Genomic DNA, 6,362 nt, shown 5'->3' with positions numbered 1-6,362 from the left:
TAAGATTACTACTCACGCTGAACCTTCATATACACCAATACTAATAAACATCACTATCTTCTTCCAAAAATTCAATATATAACAATACCAAATACATTAGGGCAGTCTACTAAAAAGCGAATCTAATTCTTTTTCTTTAGTATACACCAATGGAGTCAAACATCAATTTCAAATCCCATGTTAGTGTGTTCTGCAAGACTCAGCTGGCCTCCTTGGATTTTGTTTTTTATTACAAATTCCCATGTACTGTGGACTGGATCTCGGAATTCGTAGATTCATCTATATGAAGTCAACTACCATAATTACACAGTCTATAACTCCCATATATTTGAAGTCTACATGATTGTTTAGTGTTGCCATGTCTACCTAACCTCAAATTTTTAACAAATTCTAAGTTTTATTTCTTGTTTTACTTTATTACTCTAATTTTAAAGACAATCGCAAATTTACATGAGTTTGAATTAAAAAAGTCCTAGATGGTACTTTTACGTTGCCCCCCACCCCCCATGACCAAATAACATACAACCTAGACAAGCACATTCTACGTGAAATAGCAAACATATTTATAAATATGGGTCATATGCGTCTATTTACAAAGTACCTTCAGATGTAGCTTTATTTTAAACATTTTTCTCTGCAGCCTATAGTATTTTATTGTGATCCAAAAAAATATTCAGTTAGCCCCACCAGTGAGTTTGGTCCAGAATAAAAGGTTCATTGATGACCTTGCATTTTTTGATAAGTACTATTAAATTAGTTTGCACATCTCTGGCTTTTCTTTGTTTACCTGCCCTTTACTTTCCTCATACCACCTTGAATCTCTGTTCATGTGTGTGTCAAGAGGTATGGATCTGCACACAATGATTGAGCCAACTATTTTTGGCTTGATTTGCAAAGTAGCAAAATAAACAACACAGGATCCTATTATAGAGTCAGTGGCTCTTTACACTTTTAAATTTCAGTCCCAGTTCATTGATTCCCAACAGAGATCCCCTTGCAGTAAAACAATACTCTAGACTCCAATTTTCATGTCCACGTTCTTTTCATTACGAAGTTCGTCTTGGTTAAGAGGCTCATCCTGGTCTCCTAATTCACCGGTGTGTTCTTTAGATACTAGCTGTACCATCTCCTGAGATTTAACTGTGTCTCCATTCTGCTCCATTATAACTCCATCCTCCGGATTTCCCTTGTTGCCATTAATCACCAATTTCTTTTTCTGGCCACATCTAAGTTAAAGAAAAATTCACAAGTCAGTGGTTTGGATATGCCAAATATAATCTGTGTCAACAAAAATGGACAATGAGGTTTCATAGAGTGTTAATATGTATTTTCAGACTTCTTTTGTTTAAATTCAGTTATATGGTAACCATTCCAATTGACGGAACCCTGTTTCAAATTTTGCAACCTGGTCTTAGTAAAAAGGCATCTAAAGAAGCCAATGGAAGCATAAACAACATCTTCAATCAAAAGCAAGCTTTTATAACTGGAAACTGACTCTTGGAACGGGTCCTGTAATTGCTTTCCAAATGCTCCAAACAAAAACGTGAATCATCTAATAATGTAAAGGGTGTTTGTGCATACAATTTGCTCAAAGTCACTGCTTATGTTTGAGACTCTTTGTAAATTAGGGACATTCTGTGGCGTGAGCTAACAGTCATGAGGGTGTTGTTTGCCATCCCATTATCAGAAAATGATGTCTCCAGAGTTTGCAAACAATAGAAATATTGGTCATAGCTTCACCCTGCAGAAGCCTGATTAAAGGAGATTGTTCTTTAAAGTGTGTAGTGAAAACAATATTTTGTGTCTCATATTCATGCAATATCTATCTTGCCACATCTGTGGTCAGCTGTCCACTAAAGATAAACCTGAACAAATTCATAGATAGTTAACAAAAATTATGCAAGGAATAAGGGATAAAAGATATCTGGAGAAATTGGAATAACTTTTTATGTACTGCCCAGAGGGATAAGGAATAAGAACAGGCACAGCTAAAACCTTTAAATACTTTAGAAGATGAATAAGGTTTCAGGGTGGGGAAGGAGAACAGGAATGGAAAAAAAAAACCTTAGCACCAGGTTGCTTAGCTAAAATACCTAAACCACACTTTGTGCTTACGTCTCTAATGACATTAGCATAAAGCAGCACAAAATTAGCATAGGCTCCTCTGGGGTGGAGACTGATGGGAACAGTTCTCTTCCACATGCAAATATTTAGTAAAAGTAAGCGCATCACAAATCTAAAATATTCTGAACATATTATGAAAAGACAAGTATATGATGATAAAGTCAACGTTAATAGGAAAAATCAAGTGTTGCGTGTTCACATTTCTGGATCTATAGATTATTTTAGATTTATATAATTTAGTAGAGTGTTGTACCTTGTTAGTGTCAAATAATGCAGAAAGTTTGGAGATGAACTGATTTCCTTTATTAGGTAATTTAGGGTAAGGTGCAAGCTTTAAGGATTATGATAGTTCTTTCTTCAGCCTTTGTACAATTGTATAAAGAAATCAAGTTTCCCTGAAAGCTTACATCTTGAGACCAATCTCAAATTGACAACAGGAACAAAGGTTCTCATGCACTATGGCAGCAACTTGGCCGCCTACCTCTGTGCTAGTTCCTAGGGCCAGAATTTAAACATTTTACATGGGATGGTACTAAACCCCTCACTTCTTCCCTTTATTCATTTCTCATGGGTGGGCTTTGGTAAAATGTTGCATGTAGCATCTCCCCCGAGGAAGCAAGAATATCAACTAAACCTATTTTGTAACTTGATATCCTCTGCTTAGTTAGAATTGCTCAGGTTTATCACAAGTCTTTTATATAATAATCTTCATAACTGCTTATACAGGAAATAAACATTTAAAAATTTGATTTTTTTTCAAATACAACTTAGCAACTGTGCCTTCCAACTAATGCTATAGAACCGTTTTCACTGTCATCATCCTAATATGTCTTCATGTAGATCATCTTTTACGCTTAGAATGAAAAAAAAAGAAAATATACAAAAGTCTTTAACTGAAGACAGCTGGGACAATTGCTGCTTTCTATTTCATTTTAACAAAGCGTTTTAACTGCATGCCATCTCACGGCAAAATAAAACACATATGTGCAGCTGAAAAGAATTCTTGGTGGTTTTACATGTTACAGCATACCAAAGATGCGTGTTATTCTCTTCCTAATAAACAGAGTTTGCTAGATTGTTTGCAGGATCATGTAATGGAAAGTCGCCACATTCCTAAGGGTCCTATATCTTATAAATGCTTATAATTTTGGACATTTATAAAAGGATCAAACCACTATGTACACCAGTTCTTTGATAAATTCTAACAATTCTTTCTGGCTTGTCCATACAAATTTATGTTATTGTTTTATCAGGGAAACTATCAGCTTGCTTACTCTTCATTTTGCAATTTAGGTGGACAGGCTGACAACCTAACAGGTCTGAGAAGAGCCAAGGAGAATTATTGGGGTTTGGAGAATAGAGCGGTAGGTAAAAATGAGAAAGTTCATGGAGATCTGAGACTTGAGATGGGGACCATTTGTCACAAATCCAGCACATGCTATTATAGTACGGAGCAGAGAACCAATAAACCGAGAGAGGGTTTTGTTGGTGTCAGAGGAGAAGGATTTTTTTTGTTTGTAATCAGCGTGAACAAGAATTTTTTAACAACATTGATTTCTTTGTTGAAATCTGTTGCTAACAAATAACCAACTATCTGGTTTTTATAGTCACAAGTGCATTAATATTTCAGTATGAAAGACCTAGCAGGCGATGTACTGAGTATTTGGAGGGGAAAAATCCTATTATCCAAGCACATTTCGCAGAGATGCTTCCTCAGGGGATATAGCAAGCTTGGAAACCCAACATCATTCCCCTACCCTCCCCGTTACATGCTATTATAGACCTTGTTCAAAATACGGTCTAAAGATTCGGTGAATGCCTTCATAGTTGTCATGATATGGGTTTAGAATTGAATTATAGCAGCTGAACTAAACCCTAGTCATTGCCTTGTTTTTTTAAAAACATAACTGATTTGTTGACTTGTATCCATGATGTGTTTAATCTTGTATATGTTTGAGCTCAGGCCTAGAGAAAGAGTTAGAAGATTGTAGAGAGAAAAAAAGTTAATAAAGAAGGTGAAATGAAGTGAAAGTTCACTTGCAAAAATACCCAATTATGTGAAGCCAAAATAAAGAATATTTGCTTGAACATGACTAAACAATTGAAGTCTGCACAAATTTACCTAAATCAAAACATACTTTGCAAACAGAAACATTTCCCAGATTAGTGAAGTGGATGAGGTTCCAGTTTCTGGACGAAGTTCTATTTGGCTGGATATTTTGTTTGCAGTGGGCTTTATAGGGCTATAATTATAAAACAGGGAAGCAAGCATTTGTTGGGTTTCAATGGTAGTAATTGATTCCCACCAGGGAATGTTTGAGGGAATGTTAGATTCCCTGTTTTATAAATAGAGCCTTAAGTGTTCACAGCTCACCAAGAAAAAGAAAACCAGTTGACATGGTAATAACTGATTTCCAGCCAGTTGTTTACTCTGCCAAAAAAAACTGTATGCGGTAGTGGTCAGGGGGCTCGTCCGTTTCTGATTGCCAATGGTAGTTAGGAATGGCTCCCCTTTTATCACCTTACCATTGGGTTCCTATAGCCAGCTGGTTTGGTGAACTTCAAGGATGCTTTCAGGCCCTGAACAGAACCAAACCCAGTAAAGTTCTTCCATCACTAGTGTGCTGACTTCAATCAGCCAATCATATGCAAAAGAAAATTCTGTTTTTGAAATTTTATTGCACATGATTGGGTATTAATTGAAAACTAAAGTATTTTCATTTGTCTTACCTAATTTGCTAAAACTGAAAGTGAAAATTCACCGAACATTCTCTACTCCTTTATTAAATCAACCCCACCGTTTTTTTTTTTACAAAGGTTAATATAAAAAGCTTGTTTAGCATGCATAGGTGTTAATGATATCTTAATACAATGACTTTGCAGTTACATGGATATCCTGAGTCACAGACAATTCAGGAGCTGTACTGGCAGTGTCCTGAAAATCAGATTAAAGGCCTCTAGGGAATACGGCCATTCATTCTTAGAGAACAGGAGGAATGTTTCTAATCAGGAGCATGAAATGTGCACTGTACACATTCCAGCTATAGAAAGCATGGATCACAGTCTGAACTATAGTTCTTTTTTTATCATTCTACTTGTATCCATGGCTTTAGTAAATATTGATAGCATATGTAAAAAAAAAATGGTTTTCTTGAAGTCCATCTGGAATTGGCTACCTTCTAGTCTGCATTTTTGAGAAGGACAAAACCTTCACCAGTGATTTCATTCATAGCTTTTTCTGCCTAAAGAAAGTTGGTTCGGAGAGAAAACAGTTGCTGCTCTGCTAAACTTTTATGATATTCCTAGCTGCATGGTTGTCATGCTAATCTGATAAAATCATTCTAAACACCAACAGAAACATGCAGAGTTCTGGCTAACCTAGTTTCCTTATTGTTCCAGGCCAGTAACTCCAAAAACTTTGAAGCCAGAGCTACCCGGGAAACCATTGCAGAAAAGGAGGTCAGCAATGGCAGCCCTAAAGTCACTTCCAGGGCATGTTAACTTCAAAGGTCTATACACACCAGTTCAGTGCCTTAGCCCATTTTACCTGGCTGCCTAACACACCATGTACAATTTATGCAATGCACATTCCCATTTTGTCCATCTTTAAATACCCCAAGAGGTATTGGGATGAATAAATAGTATGCTATTGCACCAATGCAGGTAACATGCATTGTCATGTGCTCGTCACAACACAACACCTTGTCATGAAAAAATAATGCTACTAGTATAAAGTCCAGACACGCAGACACGTGTGCCTGCAGTAGCCTCCAAAACCACCCCCATACCAGGCAATTATCTGACACTACCATCCACTTCTACACATTTCTATTAGCCCAACATTATATTTGGTTGTCAGTGGCTAATTGGAATGACCATGAGGCAGGAAGGTGTGTGCAAATGTTGGCAAAGCTTCATCTGGTGGTGGATTTGGCCATAACCACAAAGCTTGCTAAACTCTCCCTGCCAGGCATCCCAACTTTGCTTCTACCAGTCACAGTTCTAAATGTTCTCTATTAAAATGTATATAAAATAATGTAAATGGGTAAAACTCTCTATCTCCAGCCTCCATTGAGAGAAGAACACCTTGTTGATCCCATTTTGATATAAAGAGATATTACTTACATTCTTCGGGCATTGAGTGCGATGCAGACTGAGAAGATCAAACTCAAACACACCAGGGATACACACACGATCAGCCAATCTGACAAAGAAAAAATACTGCTTTAATATAGGTT

At 36.7% G+C, this 6,362-nt stretch overlaps 1 long non-coding RNA gene across 1 annotated transcript; it reads right to left on the bottom strand.

The window, feature by feature from the left end:
- Positions 1-126: 126 nt before the first annotated feature.
- On the bottom strand, positions 127-6,362 carry LOC140345017 (uncharacterized). The gene is made up of 2 exons (XR_011923730.1): positions 6,250-6,362; positions 127-1,226 (listed from the first exon to the last, which is right to left on the bottom strand). It is a non-coding gene; the product is annotated as an uncharacterized lncRNA (long non-coding RNA).

The sequence above is a fragment of the Pyxicephalus adspersus genome, unplaced genomic scaffold (genome assembly GCF_032062135.1).
Source record: "Pyxicephalus adspersus unplaced genomic scaffold, UCB_Pads_2.0 Sca343, whole genome shotgun sequence".
NCBI lineage: Eukaryota > Metazoa > Chordata > Amphibia > Anura > Pyxicephalidae > Pyxicephalus > Pyxicephalus adspersus.
The sequence above is the reverse complement of the archived record's forward strand: the minus strand, read 5'-3'. Positions and strand labels throughout refer to the sequence as shown.